A 21,389-nucleotide genomic window follows, 5' to 3' on the forward strand; every position below is an offset into this window, starting at 1 on the left:
TTGTCTGCTGTACTAAACACATTTTTTATTTCTTGCTATGTTACACGACGGAGCATTCGGTAAGCTTAGCATTACTTTGACCCTGGTTGCCGTGTCCATACATGTAGAAATTTTATTCCCGTATTCAGCAATTGACTCGTAGCGTGGATTTGGTATCGTTGATGCGTAGATGTATTTTAAAAGAACCCGTTATTTAATTTAAAATTATTATTTTAAATTTTGCTTTATTAAAAATTTTTATAAATAAATTATGAGAAATCCTGTATAACGACGGGGCGGCTTTTATTTTATGTTATTTTTTTATTTTTTTCTTAAAGGAAAATTTTAGCAATTTTTGAATATTCTTAAATATTTAATTCAAGATTTTTATTGTTTTTTTTTTTATTTGGCAGTATTTTATGCGGTTTGTATTTTTCCATCTAGCTGAATTTTCCTACATCTTGCATCTGAAGCTTGCCTCCAAAGAACGGTTTTTTTTGTTAAAATGTCAAAAGTTTTAGTATTGCAAGTTCTGTTTTTAATTGAGCAGTCGACTGAAACATAATGCAGGCCTTTTGGACTTTGAGTCAAGGAGTTCATTTTTATATCGTTGGATAGAGAATTAGTAATTCGATTATGTTATAACAACGTGAGTGAGTAAATTCTGGTGGATTTATCACAAAAAGTCACACAAAATTTGAATATCAGACATTTAGCTGTAAGTTTACTCCAAAATTTAATTAATCAAAAACAAAAAAACGTGTTCCACAGAATGTCAATCTTTCAAATTTCTATTGGCTTTACTTTGCAAGCTAGCATTTTTTATTGAAGACTCTGCACTTGCGTAAAAACGTTTACTTTCAAATCAGCATTTACGAAGCGCACAAAATTCAGGATTTCGTGTCATTTGAATGAATTTTTGAAGGTTTTAAGAAATGTTGACTACACTTAGAGCACACTCTTATTTACTAAACGCACAACTCTGAACTTGTAGAGTATTTTTCGAAAAACGCTGCACGAAATTTTCACATTTAGGGCATACTCTTCTACTTGTCTTTATCTAAATAAGTTAAAATGTAATGTTTTGAAGGAAGAGCCGTTTTCTGCATTCTACAGAGTCAGTCAAAAATTCCGCGAGTCTACAAAATTACTCCAAAATTCTTCAAAGAGGACTGCGTGCATTTTTTTTGCAAAGCGAGCAATTAAAGGAAAACTGTACAAAATGTAATCTTAAAGAATTTTAAAATATTCTTATATTAACATATTCTTCGATGTAAAGTGTACGGTACCGAAATAAGCTGCAAAAATAATAAAAGATAATAAAAATGCTCTATTATTACCATTTCTGAGATACAATTATCGTTTAAAAATCTAATTAGCCGGCTTAGAGTTTACACATCTAAACTGCATTGCATAATTTTGCCCTAAATTCAGAACTTTATAGCCCTCATATTTGTATTCCGTTTTCCAGCGACTCACTTGTCTGTGTTAAAGTCTTTTGGACAAAGTTTTTATGTACTTTTGATGCAAATGCGTATATTATAGCCGCCCGGGTAGATAAGCGAAATGATACGACGTTTTAAATTGGAAAATAATGACCACTATTTGGGCGAGGCTTATCTCTATTCCATTTAAGTATGAAGATTTTGCGCTACTAAACACAAGCACTTTAATTTGTTAGTGGGTACGTACTTGCTGTAGTAAGCAACCAACCATAGCAATATGCAGATATGCTAACAGGTCTGCTTGGAATGAATTGTATGCGTGGAAAGTTATTTAGTTATAGGTATATTCTTAAATGTACACCTCTGAAAACATGGAGAACTATTTTCTGGTGCAAACAACCTACTAAAGTGGGAGTTAAGTCTCTTAAATTAAATATTTAAATGCATTTTATTTTTTATTTGAAATTCGGAGCGTAGTTATTTAAAGAATAATGAACAAGTTCAAAATTTATAAATGTACATGAAGTTCGGAAATAACGCATCAAAATTTGAGGGGTGATTAGAAATTATCATTGCTGTGAATTTGAAAGTTATGCTTTTTTATTTTTTTGCTTTGTGCGCAAAGAGCCCTTAAAAACACAAAGTTGAGCCGTTTTCGAAAATATACTTTGAAAAGTATATATTCCAATGTTTGAATTAGTGACATTTCCACAAAGAATGCTTTAGAAACAACTTGCCATAACCAGAATGTATAATTGTAAATAGTTACCTTGAATAGTAATATTAATACTACCTCTATTATTATACTACGTTGGCCTTCACCTGGGCGAAAGAAACAAACTCGGAAATATATTGTTGCAGTTTTACATAGATTCAGTTCTGGTAATTAGAAACTCTTTTTTAATTTACCAAAAAGAAGGCTGTATACGTTGAAGGCAGTTGTCGAAAATAACGAGTATACAATTGGAACCTAGAGAGACTAAACTACTAAACATACTAGTTAATAGAAAAGCCAGAAGAAAGTATAAACGTAGTCAAGGCATCAACATCGCTAACATCACATACATATTCAAAAGCTGCAAGAACCAGCTGCTGAGATAATCTGACTGTCGACCACAAATTTTCTAATTCACAAGTAGAACAGGCAAATACCCTTGAAACTGAAGAATTGTGATCCGTAACTAAAAGTCCAAAAGCTACAATCCAAACAGAAACAATCGAAATAGACGAAAGGACAAATTTATAATAAGGTAAACCTTATTATTTTGACATCTAAAATCTGCAGTTGTTATATGTTGTTTTCATTAGAGACCACAGTGTAGGTTTAATCGGAAAGTATTCTAGGGTAAGTATTCCGGAGCACTAGTCGACGACACACCCATCAAAAACATCACGTATTCCAAGCGTTCTATTTCCCTGACTTTCCTTGCCTGAAAGGCAAGGATCCGTCTCCACTGCAAGGAAGACAATTTGAGTTGCGAGAGTGTGGAACCCCCAGTTCTACTAGGAGGCCCCAAGGAGGCGCCGCTAAGTAGACGACCAGCGATGGCAGACTCCTAATAGGTGGCATGATGTTTCCTCCGGATCCCACATTGTGTATACAAAGGGCTATCAACAATTTCTAGTAGGTATAGGTATTTCGATCACAGTGGCCTGTTATGATCCCAACCAGAGTTCTCAGGGCCGACTCCTTGACATAAACCATTTGGATGTTTCCTTGGCACCACTTGGGGTTCCTATCACCTCTTTGGCTTGTCTACACTCTTCTGCCTTTCTCCACAACTCTGAGATGCCTCTAAGAGCCCAGAAATTTAGAGCGTTTGCTACCTGTCGATTACTTAACCCTATGCGAGGTTTTCCGCAAACCCCATGTGCGCGGAACATTCACACCAGGTTTACTTGTTTTTGTTCTGCCACTTTGTTCAGGGCATCCCAGCAATCCTGGATCAGTCTGCGACCTATATTAACACTTGGTAGCCTGGCTCTTGGAGTAGATCTCGATCACTCCCTCTAGTTCTTCTGTAATTTCCCCACCCATGAAGCACTGTCATCCAGAGTTCAAACGAAAAGGACGCTCTCCTGTTGGTGCCTTCTCGGTAGAAGCCTGCCACAGACCATTCCTTAATGAGCACCCGTGAGCCGTCGGTGTACCAACATTGCATCCCCTTTCAGACGGCCACTGTCCTAGTATGCCAACTTTCTTTTGGTGGCATTTCCACCTTAAATGTCCTTTCGAACTTAGGTCCGCTGTCAGGTGGAACCACCTAAGATTGGAAGATTCCGGCGCACGGCATTCCATATTTTTGTATGTTCCTGAGGTGGGTGGTTGTCATGACTTCTAGAGCTACATTCTATCCTCAGTAGCGCCGCAGTGGCCTGCATATCCACAGGGTTAGGGAGGCCTAGGAGGATATTTATTGCTATACTCGTTGTCGTCCTCATTGCGCCCGTCATAGCTAAGTAGGCCAGTCTTTGCAGACACGCCTTCCCCACGTCTTATAACGGCAGTCTACAACCACTTCATAATATGTGGTTTTAGGTCCCAGTTTTTTTCCAGCGCCCCTCGAAGGTGCCACATAGTGACAGTAGCCTTCTGCTTGGCTTTTTCTACGTGGAGGTTCCACGTCAGTTTAGTGTCTGGGTCATGATACGTGACCTTTCCCACGCGGGTAAGACGCCTTCCATACAAAATCGGTGCCTTATAATTATTTATTTTTCTTCTCCTTGTTAAGAGCATGACCTGCGTTTTGCTAGGGTTAACTGATAATCCGGCATCGATCCACCATATATCTACTATTCTACATGCAACCTGCATTCTCTCGCAAACAACGCCGAGAAACTTCCCCTTGCCGAGGACTAGGGTGTCGTCCGCATAGGTTTGCGCGTAGATGCTCTCCCCGTCTAATTGCCACAGGAGCTTGTCCATAACCAGACACCACAGGCGGGGGAAAAGGCAGCTCCATTGTGGACAGGCCCCCCACACCTGGATCCCCAGCCAGACGCGCCGCAGGCAGGTACTAGCCATGCGGCTCCCTATCGAAATACGGACCCAGTTTATTACTGAACCGGGAGCCTCTTTTAATTTAAGAGCAATGCAGATATTACTCCTTCTGGCCTGATCAAAAGCGGCATCCACGTCGAAAAAGAGGGCTAGTGTCTCTTCCTTACCTTGATGTTCCTATTAAGCTTTGTGCACCAGGGCATGGAGAGCCGTATCTGTCGACCTTCCTTTCCTGTATGCATGCTCGTTACTCTGCAGCGGGGTCCTGACGAGGACTTTCTCTGTTAGCCATCGGTCTATCATCTTTTCTAACGTTTTCACAAGGAAATACGTTAAACTTATGGGTCTAAATGATTTGGCCTCGGTGTAATCCTTTTTACCGGGTTTTGGTATAAAGACTACTTCCGCTGACCGCCAATCATTAGGGACGTATCCCATCGCCACGCTGGCCCTCAATGGCATCGTTTTAAATGTAGTAATCAATATAAATTAAAGATCAGCCTGCCCCAGCTTGCAAAATATAGGAAATCTGTACAAGTCACAGACTTTTAATAGAAGAAGTACCCACAGAAACTATTCTAACGAGAATTGAGCAAGGTAGATCAGTATTCCTAAAATTGAAGAAATTTTTACCTGTCAAGGATTTATCGCCGGAACTACGAAAAATAATGTGTTGCTGCTCTGCGTTACCAATTTTGCTGCATGTGTTGGAAGAGGTCTCTGAATAATAAAACCTCAAAAAGTTGAAGGCTTTTTTCTAATATCAGGCTGGGAGATTATGGATCTTTCAAGGCAAAACTATTTAACATGAGCTGTCAGTGACGGACACAAGCAAAAAAAAGTTGTCTGGATAAGTGGATATAATTTTACTTGCGCCTTACTTAAAATAATAAAAAAATTGAATGCGCTCTGCAAGAGGTAACTTGGTCACTCGATTCTTTAGTATGCCGGACTGGATAATGAACAATTATTAATGTATGCAAAGAAAGAAAATGTATTCTATGCATCAATGAAAAACGATGCTCGTTAAAAATCTTGTAATGAGACGTATACGTAAAAATCAAATGTATTAAATCGTGTAATTGAATGATAGATGACAGCACTTGTTTTCAAAGCACCCTTTTCGAAAATGCGCAATCTCTTAGAAATGACCTGTCATTGAGACATTGGAACTAATTTCTAAAGGACGTTTTCATAAAAAAATGTTACACACACAACATTATAATTGCGGAAAAGTAAAAAAACATCTTATCAACTGAATGTTTCGCAAAACTGAAACCTAAGACTGAATAGATGTACCAAATACTGTATATACAGGGTGTCGCAATAAGGATTGTAAGCGGCTGTATCTTGGAAAGTATGTATTGGAAATACCACATAAATGTTATCATTCCTCTCAAAATGCTACCATCAAGTTATTTTACACGCATTTCAAAGCACAGGGAGAAATGAACCAAACCGCAAATACCGCATCTCAAAATAATTTCTGGAACCGATTTAATACTTGAAAATAACAAGGGTTGCCTAATTAGGGCAAAGGGCGAGGAGAGTGGTTCCAGGAAAATAGTGGACGATAGATGTTTGGGTTCCAGACGCAGCGGAACAAGTATTGGACATAATTGCGGCAGAACCTTCCAGGGGTAATCAGAGCAGAATAACTGACACTTTTCCAAGCACCAAATAAATACGAGGAAGGGCTACATTCCTACCACGTATGGAAAATACACACAGCACAAGGACAGATTATACCATTGGAGTACTGAACACTGGTACAAACTGAGCAGGAATTAATTATCCAAATACTACAAGCTGCTCGATAACAGTGGATAATAAAGAGATTACAGAGGCACTAACTTGTTTCGATTACATTTACATGACAAATGTATTTTAATTGTAAAAATGAATTCTAGGTTATGAGGATATTTCGACGAAGAAGACAGTTGACATTTAGAAGTACTTTCCACAGTCAACGAATCCTGTTGAATTTACCGTTCATTCTTGTCTATTTTATTGTATAGTTCCTGACTTTCTGTATAATTCCATGGTTACCGGAGTTTTAAATAATTACGATGTTAATTAGGCATATTACCTTGAGAAACATTGTTGCCGTCTTTTTGCTATAGTTTTTTGAAAATTTCTCAGTATTTAATAACAATTATTTTTTAAACTATTTTTCTGTTCTCCTAAAACACAGCCAGACAACACCTCCAGAGGAATGACGCCAATTTTGAATCATCCTGTATAGGGCAAAATAAGCAATGTTAAAAAAAATAATGTACGAACATAAATATAGTGTGAGAAATACTGATGAAAATAAAATAGCATTAACACAACATGCACACAAAATGTTACATAATTTCGATTTTGACAACGAGGATATAATAATTAGAAAAAGCCAAGACAATGGCAACAAGCCAAAGACAGCCAAGCCTATAAAAAATCCAATGTTTTCCAATTATGAGGAAAGTTTTTCAAATGTTTTGCTCTCTCAAAACAATATTTTTTCCTTAAGAACTAATGGATGTTTTAATGATTTGTAAAATTTCACATTTTGACTGAAACCCAGGAAAAAAAAAATATAATAATAAAAAATAATTCATTATTAATGATTACGCAACTAGTACACGTTTCCTGTGTTCTATAGGTTGTTTTGATTTGTACTTTGTTGGTTTGGGTTCGTCTAGCTTTTGGGAAACAAAAAATAAAAATTTATATCTAAAAGTAAAAAATCAGTTACCTGAATTAATGTTCAGAATCTATGCCAAATATGTTAACAAATGGTAAGCAAGTAAAAAACATATTTAATAATGATTATTTCAGTAATCTAAATGTAAGGCACGTCAGCTCCTTTATATATCGGTACGGCTCTATGAACTTGGCGCATACACTTTTTAATGTCGAATCACCCTTTGAAATTTTCAAGCAACATTTTCGAACTCCCCCTGCATACATATATTATAATCTAAGTTCGAAATGATTTTATAAACTTATGAATATGCAAACTACATTGACAGCACTGTTCCCAACAGTATAATAATTTCATTGTTTGGTGGATACTTCGAAATAATGAGCAAACAAATCAAATCCTAGGTCGAGTATGTTCATACTTCATTTATAACTCAATATGTTTTATACGTTTATTTTTACGGCTTCATATAAAAGGAAATGTGAGCGGCCGAAGGTGCATAGTTCACTCTCGAGGTATCAAATATTTATTGAAGATCGTAAATTTGGCTTACAGCTCGGACTGGAAATTCGGAAAATGGCCAGCCCCAAAAAATAGACACTTCATAGAGTATGGTGTTATTTGTAGGAGTCATGGGTTGGGAAATATAAAGTATCGAACAAGTTTTTTGTTTTAGCAGAAAAATTAATGATGTTTTGGGAATTTGCTTTGCTAGTTCGGGCACAGATCAGTAATACATTCGCTAAGTAACTTTGTTTCAGAAAATATTTAATAACTGGTTGAATGAGATAAACTGCCCTAATTTTGAGCATACTATGCAAAGGGACTTACTTCCTAATGGGCTACCATCGCTACTTTAAGCACATTCTTGGTTTTGAAATGTTTCTGGTTACTGCGTGTATTTTGAACATACTTCCAATGTTTAAAACTTGCAAACAATATTTCTTTTTTTTGTACTAATTTTTTCATAGTGGCTTAATCGCCAAAAATACAACATAAATAAATAATTTCTTGCTAATTGAAATATAGTCGCATAATCAACTACATTTATTAATTTAAATTTATAGTACTGAACATCAACATTTTTTTAACAGATTTTTAAACTCGCTAACGCTAAAACGGGTAAGCATTGTTTGGGTAAAGTGCAACCGCCCTCCGATAAAAAGTTGCCATCCAAGCCTAATGATGCTGAATCCATAACACAATATATTTGCCATTTTTTTTACAAAATTTAAGTTGCAATTTAGCATCTGTTTGTGAACACTGTAGAAGATACCGATAGCTTAGCTATAGATTCCTACATTCACATGGTTTATCGGATTTGTATTAATCAATGTCTGGAAAAGATTTTACTAATCAAAAACTTTTCTAGATTCAATTCGGATTAATTAGTTCAAACTACTTTCGATTTTTGGGTGGCTATTCAAAGCACTCCGGTTTTGTTTTTCGAAGAAATACGACAACGTGTGATGAGCCGGTGCAACGTATAAAAGCGATATTTAATAAACCAATATTTAACTTGCAAACTGGGAATTAAAATTTGAAAATGTGTCTGCAAAACGACTCATTTTTTGACCCATTTTCCCATGACCTTTTTTCCATATTTCCCTTAGAGGATTTCTTTTTATGCGTTTGTTGCGCAACTCTAAAACGCCCGCCCTACATTGACTCATAGGCAAAAGCAATTCAATAAGCATGATAAATTTGTTGATGCATCTGAGATGTTACTTATAGATAAGGTTAAGTAAAAATAAAGTTGAGCTGCATGTCAGCTTCAGCCAGCAAGATACAAAATTGCTCACAAAAGCCTTCAGCGAAGAAAGTAACGCATTTATCTTTTCCACACTATTATACTGTACCGATATACTCTTGATAATATCCAGATAGATTTCTTTCTTAATTAAACTGCTAGCTCGCTTTTCGTGAGCATGAATTTTGATCTCACACACGGAACAAGCTGATAAGTTACATTCCACCTCATAAATTGCGTTCCCGAGACATTGACGAACTAAGGTAAACATATTTTATTTCCATCGGATCGTATATCGGGATTGATTTAGGTTCGTGGAAAGTATCCAAAAGGAATGTCGAGAAACTTCAAATGTTTGATAAAATTTAAATTTATATTACCTTCTATTTTATAGCGCAGTTCTAAATCAGATACAGGGTGTATTTATCCTCTTCCGACGTTGACACGGAAAAATGGGGTGTTAAATTTTTATTTCGAGATCGTTTTCCGCTGAATTTACGATTGGCTTATTTATATTAGGAAAAATGTTGCTTTTACGATAGCATGAAGTTAACGATAGATAAAAATAAATCTATCTATGTAAGAAATAGAATTGGTGCCCTTTGGCAACTGTATGGATAACAAATTTATCATTTATATTTGATTGACCGTATCGCAATATTCGATATATGGGTTATTCAAATGCTCGAAAACGCTGGAATACGTAACTTACACTTTCAAATGGCGAGTCAGGTCATCGTCATAGAAAACAGTTACCAAAGAATCAAAAATTGTATTCCAGATGATCATTGCACTTCCAGAAAACTGCCATTCATATATTTTTTAAATAGACACGGGTTATTCCGACCGACAATTACTATGACTTTGCACACAGCAAAGGAATATTAAATAATTTACTATAGTAGAAGTAAACAAATTGGTTTTAATGTTTGAAGTAAAAACTGGAAATTCGACTCACTCAGCCATAGCCATTAGACAAATTCTCAACATGTATTTATAAACTTTACATGGACTTTGTTGGAACTTAACGATACTAGACAGATACTATTTAAACTTATTTAAATATTTAAAAACCATCGGATGATAATTTAAATATATCCTCGATTTTAGCTTAAACCAATACTCACTTGCAAAAGTGCACAGTATCTCCTGGATATATTTTTGAATTGTACACGAACTATGTAAATTTCGAATTTCCATCGAAGTGCATTTTTATTTGAGTTTTGCAATACTGCTTCAGGCAGATGTGGTTTTATACATTTCGGCATTTTATTACCTGAGTTTACATAAGTCTTAAGGAGACTTATGTCAAATGTGATGCGAGCACATACATCAGCTTGTTTGTTTTATATCTGGCTTGAATACTCTTTGCGGATATTTGGATGACTTCTAAATATGTAATTCGATTCTTATACAGGATGATTCAAAATTGGCGTCATTCCTCTGGAGGTGTTGTCTGGCGGTGTTTTGGGAGTACGGCAAAAATAGTAAACAATTAATTGTTATTAAAAACATGCAAAATTTGCAAAAACGATATTAGAAAAACGGAAACAATGTTTTTCAAGGTAATCTGCCTAATTAACATTACATAAATACCTGTCGCTTCGTAATTATTTAAAAATCTGGTAACCATGGAAAAATAGAGAAAGTGACAATAAGAAAGACAAGGGTAAACAGTAAATTCAACGGGAATTGTTGAATGACGGAACCTTTTTCGATACTCATAACCTCGAATTATTAACTTATTTATAAATTACGAAACCAGTCCGTTACGTTTAAATCTGTAACTCCCAACAAGTACGTCTATGTACAATCACCTTATTATGCACTCTTCTCGAGCAGCTTCTTGTATTCGGTTAATTAACTCTTGCTCAATTTATACCGGTGTTCAGTAATCCATTGGTTTAATGTGTATCTTACATACGTGGTAGGAATGTCTCCCTTCCTCGGTATTTATCTGGTGCTTGGGCAAGTGTCAGTTATTGTGCTCTGAGTACTCCTGGAAGGCCCTGATTCGATTATGTTCAATACTTGTTCCTTGTTCGAAAATCGATTGTCGTCCACTATCTTCCTGGAACCACTCTCCTCGCCCCGTGTTGGGGTGAGTTCTTTCAGGTTCTGCGATGTTACTGTAGCATTTCCCCTGAACTAATCGCATATCCGCAAATTCGTGAAATGAAATTCAACGTAAGTCACAGTTTGACAAATTATAGTTATTGTTGACAAGGGCTATCCACCTGTAATTATCTGTTAATGCTCAAATATATTATTGCCGCTGTGACTTTTCATCAAAAAATTGTAGAAGATTTTTTAGAAAGTTTTTATATGAAAAATTTTCGTAATTTGAAGCAAAGATCGTAATTTTTCTTTTCAAATGCTTAAGTATTCCAATATGCTACCAATTAAACATGGAACACTTTCAAAATAATTGTCAATAACAAAGTTGAAATTCCATTTTCAACTGTTAATATCTAGTAGAAATTATTATAAAAAAAAAAAGAATTCAGTAATTTTTCTAGTACCTTGCAAGTGAGCCCCTATTACCACTTAAATGGAATGACGCCAATTTTGAATCACCCTGTATATTAGTAAGGAGAAGGGAAAATGCATGACATGGTGCATTTTATTCAAGTTCAAGCTAATCTTATTTTTTGATGGAAATTCCGATGATTTCCTGTTAGATCGGTTGAAGTTCCTATCTCTAAACTGACAAATTTAGAGGAATAAGATTCAATAAAACTGTTTTGCACCAATTGCTATAAAAAAAAACACGAAAATAATAAGCCTATTTAGAGATATTGAACAAAAAACTTACTTGCCACTGAATTCACAACACAAGCACAACCTCCATGAGTACGAAAGAAATGGTTGCAAAAAACGAGGCCAAATCAGTTAAAAACGAGTCAAAATATTACGATAAAAGTTAAATTTGCAAAATGTTTAAAAGACAACCAGACATTTAACATTTTTACAATCAAGGGATTAAAAATAATAAAAAATAAAAATGGATTGAGGTAATCCAAAATTGGTTTCAACTGGTCACAGTTCATCACAGTTTCTACACACAGTTGAAATGAAAAGTCGGAGTCAATAAAAATGTTTAAAGCACTAGGAAATGTATTCTATCCTATTGGGAAAAAAATGTACATAATTTTTTTGCCTGTGCGCCTTTTCCGCCACTTATTTACCATTATTTACAGTGCTTTACTTCAACTTACAAGAATACGTAAGTTCCGTCTGTACTCGGTGCAAATTATTTTTCAAAACAAATACCGTGTCCGATTTGAGCTCTGTTACCGGTTTTATTGTTTTGTCAATACAAGTCTCACTGATATATGGTTTTATAGCCGCTATATTACTATAAAATTGTGTTACTGTTCCAGTGCAGGAATATTGCAGAATGGTATAATAAGAAAAATTACCATATTACTTCGCTTCGAAAAATTCTGATGTTGAAATAGTACTTTTCTACAATATTTTTATGAAAAGTCAAAGCGGCAATGATGTTTTTTGCCATTGTTTAATGACATGTCCCAATGAACATAATATGAACATATGAACAATAATTTGTCAAACTGTGACTTACTTTGAAGCTCCTTTCAGGAATTTGCGGATATCCAATTAGTTCTGGGGAAAGCCATAGTAACATACAATAGTGACAATTTTAGAATATCATAACCTCGAAATATTTAATTCCCAATTTCCCGTATCCCCCTATCGTTGTGTTTGTGTTTCAATAGTTACCGGAGTTTTGAATAATTACGAAGCAACAGGTCTTTACGTAATGTTAATTAGACAGATTACCTTCAAAAACATTGTTGCCATCCTTCTGATCTAGCTTTTTGCAAATATCTCAGTTATCAATAGCAATAATTGTTTTACTATTTTTCTTGTATTGCCAAAACATTCCCAGACAACACCTCCAGAGGACTGAAACCAATTTTGAATCACCCTGTATGTTACCTTATTCGAAAATCAATGAAGGTCACAGGTTAATTTAATAAGGAGATATAAAAAAGGGACAGCTCAGTATTTGAAACTACTATATTACATTATATTACAAACTCAATATTTGAAAACTGACAGTTTTTAGATTGATGTGTCCAAGGAACCAGGAAGAACACGCCCATTAATTAATCAATTTGTCGGTGGGTAATACCATACACTTAATTTTTTATATGCTAGAATTTGTACTAGCAGTTTGTCAAATTACTATTGAACTTTCTTAGATTACCGCTTAATAAGAGGGTTGAAAGTAATTACATACTTAAAAACATTTTCCCATTATTTCCAAGTATGCCTCAGTAACCCGTGCAGAGCCATGAAGTCATAACTCCGTATGCCAGTTAAAGCGTGATATTGCTTGCACTGAAATAAAAGTATGGATTCCTTCCTGTTCTGTCAGTTACCAACCGCCGACGATTTATTATCGTATTTCGTCAATTTAGGCAGAAAAATCAGTTTGGTGCAAGAGCAAGAAACGCCGTAAAAAATTTACATAATTAACGAACAGACTGTAGTTGACATTTTATCAAATTTTAAAGCGTTTACTTACTCGAACTGCTTTACAAATCAGTTAGGAATTTGCAGTTGATTATTCTATGGCACATTCAATAACTTTAGCAGCATTACCAGTACTGTCCTCTTCAAGACCTCACCGAGGTGACTGCCTATGGACATTAGAAGGTTGGTAATAAATTGTAAATTTTCTAATCGTTGAAAAATATGGACCAACAATTTAAATTTTTTGAATCAATTGTAGGAGTTTGGTATGGCAACCGCATGGTTAGCGGAATAGGCTTACATTGGCAACATGGTCGGGCCCATTTTTGAGTTTAGACGTTTTGGGTTAGCGGGTTCCGCCATCTTAAGATTTTTGATGTGTTTTTGGATTTTAGTGATTTTTAGTAGTCTCCTTAGTGAATTAATAAATTGCCGAAATATAGTGAAGGAACGAAAGTTTATTAATTTAATCGGCCATCCCTACACAATGAATGTTTAAAAGAGAGTCCTACCATTCTTGCTGCAGAAAAAGATAAATTTTATCGTACACCGGTGTGTGTTAATGTCTGGTATGGAATAATCAATTCACGAATTGCAGTTCCGATAATTTTAAAAATGACCTTAAACCGATCTACGGTATATTCAACTTTCCATAAATATGTATCTACATGAAATTTTCAATATTTTTGCAAAAAATGGTACCCGGGACATAACACGGGACTATATCACCTATACAAGAATTCTTTGCTGATAAGGTAGCCGGTAGTCGCCGGCCGGTTAAATGACGAGCGTGATTTCCAGACCAAACACAGCTCGATTTTTTCGTAGAGGTGTATTAAAACAGAACACTTTGCAGAACATCGGTAATACAGATTGAATGGAAGTTATCAGTAACTTTGCTTTGAATTTAGATGGAGCTCGATACTAAAAGCTACGAGAAGGGTGAGGAAACGTGAGGTACAGCAATAATGGAGTGTTTTTTAACATTAGCTGATATTAACTTTTTGTTTGATGGATAAAAACAGTATCGTATTTTGATTCTGGACTATTTTTATAACTATGAACAAACTATAGTGTGTTCATAACTGTAGGGTAGTGTAGATGTGTAAGAATTTAATGTTATCCCAACTTATTTCAATGTAACTTTTTGTGTCTTTCTATGGTTACTTGAGCTTTTGATATTTATGAAACAACAGGTATTTACGTGATGTTATTGAGGCATATGACCTTGAAAAACATTGGTGCCGACCTTCTGATCTATGTTTTTGTAAATATCTCAGTTTTTGATAATAATAATTTTTATACCATTTTTCCTGTACTCTTTGAACACCCCCAGAAAACACCTATAGGGGAATGGCGCCAATTTCGAATCTTCCTGTATAAATATCGTAGCATAAAGGTATGGTAAAAGTGCATTTTAATGTTTCCTTGAACCATAGTTGGTCGTTTTATGTCTTACAGTTCACTTCGCGTGACATTTATCTGCAAAAAACTCGTTTTCATTTCATTTAATATGTTTTACTACATTGGGAATAAAATCTGCCTAATACGTGCTATTTCAAATCAAAATTAAAGCGCTGGCGTTGATTGCGCCTATTATGTTTGCCTTTTATTGTTGGCTAAATTTTTGTAAATTATTATAACAAAGAAAAACTAGAGTTGCCAAAGAGAAATTGAAAACATTTTAGGATTGAAAAGGAAATATAAAAGTTGACATAAAACGTGAAAGCTTTATATTAACTGTACAAATGCAATAACCCAAATTAAATTGAAATTGAAACTAATGGGTATTTCGGGTTTTTAGGCCGTCGTTGGGTAGAATTTATTCTTAACGCGGTGGTTTGCTTGAAGGCTTACACTGTTCTGATGCGATTCCTCGCGCGCAGTTCGTATTTATGCACCGCAAGCCACTCGTGCTTGCGAAACGTCAAGAAGAAGTTCTACCCAACGACGGCCTAAAAACGCGAAAAACTCATTAGTTTCAAGGAATGGCCTCGAAAGTCTATCTCTTTTGATAAATTGAAATTTAAAAAAATATGTTTATCTTTGAAATGAGCTTTGGTAGATTGTTGGTTTGATAACTATGCTAAATAAAATAATAACCATAAATAAATTATGGTGTGTTCCTCAATGTGTGTAAACGGTAAAGTTAGATGCCCATAACTATCAAGTCCATAAAGTAGGCTAATGACTATTAGTAAAGGCTGATTTGCTATGACTTTTGACACTAACGGCAAATACGCTTGCGCGCGTTGCTTCTACAACTTATGGAAAATATAAAAGTCCGGGAGGGCCCGTTTATTGGTTTACAATAAGGAGTTTTTAGGCCCCTTAAAATTACGTTGGCCTTAAACGCTAAACGTTATTGCGATCATGCGCAGTGTTCAAAAATAAGGTGTTCGGGCAAATAACGTTGTGCGTTTTTTAGCTTTTGATACTGCGTTTGTGGCATTCTTAATAAAATGAACTTTTTTGTTTGGAAAAGTTTGAAAGCTAGTTTAAGTTTGTATTGTTATTAAACAAAAAGTGGCTAAGATGAAAAAAAAAACATTGAAGATCACGTTCATCGAGATCACATCAATTGAGATGGGGATCACGATTTAATAAGAGGCTCAATTTTACACGACATCTTTGACCCACCTGTTGGTGCAAACCGAAGAGCTATTTTTAATTTCGAAAATATTGAGGCTGGAGATCGCCTATCAATATTAGGTTTCAGAAGAAACATATTCCGAACATATTAAATAAAAATTCAAAATCAAATAGTTAGGTTATGGGTTAAAAGTTAGAAAAGGTGCTTGCGATGTTAGTAGCGTTGCCAAAGTTCAAATTTGCCTAAACAATTTTCACGTAAAATCCGTAATTACGCAATAATGGGGTAAGCTAATCAATGAAAAAGGCTTATTTAAATTTACAAATATTTATTATTCTATTATAGCCGCTTATTTTATTAATAATATTAGAAATAAGTCAAATATGTCAACACCGTCGTTCTGCGGCGTGCTTTTTAACGTGATGCTTATTCACGTTACCGCCACTCGTACGTAAATAAAGGAACACGTTATCCTCTAATAACGTAAATGGTTATTTCTTTACCAATGCGCATTCTCAGAATAACGGATAACGTTAACCGTGTTGTAATTAAGGGTCCTAAAAACAGAAATCCATTTTCCTGACTTAGAACCGTGTAGGCTATTGGAACTATAAAGGTCGTTTCAGAAACCGGGCATTAGAGTGTTATCTTTCACAATATGTAGCCAGTATTTTTGGCGAAACCCAAACTTGCTGCATATCTAATATATAACAGTCTCACTGCTTAATTTGTTTTCACTTGGCACCCTTCAATCATTTGTTAAATTTCCTAACAAATAATTGAAACTAACTAACCTAACCATCATTAATAATGAAAATCAATAAACATGTGAAATAAATGTTTTCCTTGCAACCAGAAGTTCGTAGGTAATAACCACAGGTTTCCCAGATATTTTTTACAACTTATGACCTATTTTATTTCCAACTCGTTTATTCGCACAAGTCGAGGTCAGAAAAAAATCCATATTTAGTAATCGTTGCGTACATAATTACGTTAAACATCGTGTGTATAAAACATTAAGAAAACGCATTAAAGTTCCTATTATTTTTAAATTGAAGCACTATGCCTTTTCGAGGACAATTTTCTATATTATATAAGGTTAAGACGTTGCGTTAATAAACACTAATCATGATCCCAGCTCCTTCATTCTCACGTGTATGCTTCGGGCTAACTTTATAGGCATTCAAACAGGAAATACTATTAAGAATTCAGGAAAATTACTTTCAGATTGGTCTTAGTGGTCATGCGAAATTTTATATAAAATGCCTGGTTCAAAGTTAGGCAACCTGGTCAATAGCCCCATTATCATTCCACGTATCAGCCATCATTTATCAGATAAACCTGTAATTTGCAACGTGAATATCGCGTATAAAATCTTTACTAAATGCAAATATTATTCGAAAACATTCAGTAATGATGTTTGTAATGGGCATAACCGTTAGGAATTATTAATGGTTCTTGAAAATGAAAAATATGGAAATATGTACATGGAAGGATCAGTTAAACATTGTGAAATATGTACAACAGAACTTATCGGCTTTAGCACTCAATAACTTTTTGATAAATTATGCTTAGAAATTTGTACAAATGGGGTGGCCATAGGAAACGGTATAAAGGCATTTTGGGGTATCTATTTAGACATGTATATTCCAAAAATTCTCGGACTTATAAACTTTACAGTTGAAAAAGACCCATTATGAAAGTATAGTCGTTCTTTTCATATTAGCACTCTAGCCGAAGCGACTTAATTCCCCATAATTTTAAGTGAAAAGTTGATTCAAGTAGGAACGAACCTTGATTATTAAAAAATTTGATTCTGGTTATAATGATACACGAGTTAACCAACTTTGATTCAGAAAGTTTAAAGTAATAACAACAGAGAATTAAAACAATATTATTATATTGTGAACAGTAGAAAGGATTTCTTAAAATTGCAAATCAAAAAAATATCAGTCAGGAGTTATTGATCGTAGTCACTAGATAAGTTTTTCGAAAAGCAAAATTTTAAGTTGGTTCCGAGTAATAAAAATATCTACTAGATCTTTTTAAATTTAAACTTCGAATGTATTTTAAAGAGTTCAAAATTTTTTTCGATAATTCCAAGGCAAGTGGCCTAAACGTGCTGCGGGCGTGTCCAATGAACGCCATCCAAACAACAGTTCCGACTGATCGAATCTGAATTATATCTATATAGGGTAATCCATTTTATGCATGGGAAAGCCAAGTAAAAAAAACTCACACAGTATTCAGATGGAGACAAAAATTTTAATTCGATATAAAGATTAAACGTGTAATGAATACGCGAAAAACAATATCATTTAAATGTCCTCCACGGGACCTCCTATAGGACTCAATTCTTTTGAAATAATTTCGAATGATTTTTCGGTATATTACCGGTAATATCTCGGTCCTAACTTCACGGATATTGGCTTTAAGTTGCTCAAGAGTTTGAGGATTAATAAACTCAATCTCGAAATTACGCGTCCTGGAAATGTCTCTTGCAATAGGGCTCTAACTGCCAGTGTTGTGTGACTCGTTGCCCCATCCTGCTGGAACCACATGTCTTCCAGATCATAATCTTCAATTTCTCTCCAAAAATAATCGATTAACATGTGTCCAGAGCGCTCAGAATTGACTGTTATAGCTCTTCCGTGATCGGTTTCAAAAAAATACGGGCGAATAACACCACCGGACCATAATGCACACCATACGGTCACTTTGCAGGCTGCAAACGCCTCTCTGCGATCACCTGATGATTTTGAGAGCGCCATATACGGCTGTTCTGATTATTCACGTAACCACCGAGCGAAAAATGAGCCTCATGGCTGAAGAAAATTCTGTTCGAAAGATCATCATCAACGGCATGTTGTTCAATCACCCAATTTTCGTATGTTCTGCGTTGCCCATGGTCTTGAGGCTTAAGTTCTTGAGTCTTGAGTCTTGAGACTTTGTACGGATAGAGCTTCACATCCGGTTGCAAAATTCGCCACAATGAGCAGTAGGACAAGCACAAATGTTGAGCATGTCGGGGAATCGACGAATTCGGGTCTTCCTCCACACTTGGAGCAACAACAGCGATATTTTCAGCTGAACGAATGTTGCGCTGATGCGCAGGCCTTGCAATATCAGTAACCAATTTAGTATCTTCAAAAGTTTCCACTGTGGTCAAAATTGGTCACTATGTCAACCGGCCTCCTCGTGGCGTGACTGGGCAACTTCTCTGGGAGAGTTGGCAAACGGGTTGACACAAAAGGGATTCGGTGCGTGGCGGGAGCTGGAGAGGGTCCCGTGCACAGATCACGCAGCCGGAGAGCTTCAGGCCTGAAGTCGTGACTTGTAGCGCCGCATATACAGAATACGACTGATTCTGTTTTTTTTTGGATCCTAGCGCGGCGGCTGGAAATGGGTTTGGCAGTACGGAGGCTTAGTTGACTCGGCAGTACAAAACATATGTGAATGTGTGTGAAGATTGAGAATTGAGAAGATGTAAATTTCTCAGTTTTTAATAACAATTAATTTCTTTTACTAGTTTTTCTCTACTCCTATAACAGCGCCAGACAACACCTCCAGAGGAATGGCGCCAATTTTGAATCACCCTGTATTTTAAACGACTACAAACATTTAAGTATGTTAAGAAAAAGCATATATTGATATAAAGTTATCGCGTTGAAGAATTAATATATTAAATAAATGAAAAAAATGTGTTATGATACAATCTTAGATGTCTTTCTGCCCTTGATCATGATCCAAATAGTACGGCGGCAATTTGTGATTCAAAAGACAACGAATCGGACCTGAATTTTAATAAGAAAAAGCCTCTGGTTCCTTCGACATTTGAAGATCAAAGATTTTCGAGAAAACTATGTTTTTTCCTGTAAAATTCCTCTAGGGGTTTTTGTGTGAGTTTGGGTTAGTTTGGCTTAGTTGTTATTAATAACAGATATTTGCAAAAAACTAGATCAGAATGATGGCAACAATGTTCTTTAAGGTAATCTGCGTCATTAACCTTACGTAAATACCTGTTGTTTGCTTTTCTTAAATTAGTTTGAAGTCCGTCAGTTATCTCTCAATGAGCAGAGTAGCTTGGTAATGACTAACTCATAAAGTTACGACAAAGATGTTTTGTTCGGAAAAAATGTTAACAATCGTCAGCGTATTTGCCTAACATATGCCAGGGGAATAATATTTTTTATTTACTTACACTAATAAAATCCACACTTCCCCATATAAGAAAAATACTTTATATTATTGGTTCCACAAGTTTTCGATTATTTCGCCTCCCCAGTTTACTTCGTGATAATCGCTCATAAAGTTCGTTCCGAATTTATGAGTCAGAAGGAAAAGGAAGGAATGTGAACATCAACAACAGGAAATAGTTCCGTTTTGTCTGTTTATAAATTGCTTTTCCCCTTCCTTTACTGTTGAAGCCAATACGTTTCTAAATGACATATAGTCCTTACAAACTGAGAAATTTGCAAAAAACTATATCAAAAAGACGGCATCAATGTTTTTCAATTACGGAAATACCTGTTGCTTCGTAATTATTAAAAACTCCGGTAACCATGGAATTATACAGAGTAGAGAGAGAGACAGTAAAATAGACAAGGATAAACGGTAAATTAAACAGGATTCGTTAACAGTGGAACGTACTTCGAAATGTCAAATGTCATGTTCGTCGAAATATCCTCATAACCTCGAATTTATTTACAAATAAAAATGCATTTGAGTCGTGAAGTCGAAACAAGTTAGTGCCTGTGTGCCAAGGTGGTAGGAATTGTAGCCCTTCCTCATATTTATTTGGTGCATGGGAAAGTGTCAGTTATTGGGCTCTAGATACCCCTGGAAGACTCTGCTGCAATTATGCCCAATACTTGTTCCTTTGTGCCTGGAACCCGAACCTCTATTGTCGTCCACTATCTTCCTGGAACCACTCTCCTCGCACTTTGTTGGCGAGTTCTTAGAGCTTCTGCTATCTTATTGTGGCATTTCCCGAGAACTAAACGCATATCGGGAAATTCGTGAAAGGAGCTTCAAAGTAAGTCGCAGTTTGACAAATTATTGTTATTATTGACAAAGGCTATCTACCTGTAACTATCTGTTAATGACAAAAAACATCATTGTCGCTTTGATTTTTTATCAAAAACTTGTAGAAGAGAACTTTTCTAATATCAAAAATTTTCGTAGTTTGAAGCAAAAATCGTAATTTTTCTTTTTGAATGCTTAAGTATTCCAATATGCTACCAATTAAACATGAAACAATTTAAAAATAATGCTTAATAACAAAGTTGAAATTCAATTTTCAATTGTTAATATCTTCTAGAAATTATTTATATAAAAATTTAAAAATATTTTTGTCGTACTCTATAAGTAAGCCCCTATTAGCCCTTAAAAGGAATGACGCCAATTTTAGATCACCTTGTATAGGCAAGTGT

General features: G+C 35.4%; 1 protein-coding gene across 5 annotated transcripts in view; it reads right to left on the reverse strand.

Moving 5' to 3' along the window:
* The window catches only part of LOC109534691 (furin-like protease 2), a 904,557-nt gene that overhangs the window by 107,409 nt on the left and 775,759 nt on the right, over positions 1–21,389 (reverse strand). The window contains exon 1 of one of the 5 annotated variants that reach the window (XM_048670222.1): positions 12,080–12,097. The exons of the other annotated variants lie outside the window; for them this stretch is intronic. The gene's annotated coding sequence lies outside the window, so the exon portion shown is untranslated. Of the gene's footprint in view, positions 1–12,079; positions 12,098–21,389 lie in introns of those variants that run through there. 5 annotated transcript variants of the gene reach the window in all.

This window comes from Dendroctonus ponderosae, unplaced genomic scaffold, assembly GCF_020466585.1.
Source record: "Dendroctonus ponderosae isolate FM_Combo_2020 unplaced genomic scaffold, Dpon_F_20191213v2 Dpon_F_20191213_1, whole genome shotgun sequence".
In the NCBI taxonomy this organism is placed as follows: domain Eukaryota; kingdom Metazoa; phylum Arthropoda; class Insecta; order Coleoptera; family Curculionidae; genus Dendroctonus; species Dendroctonus ponderosae.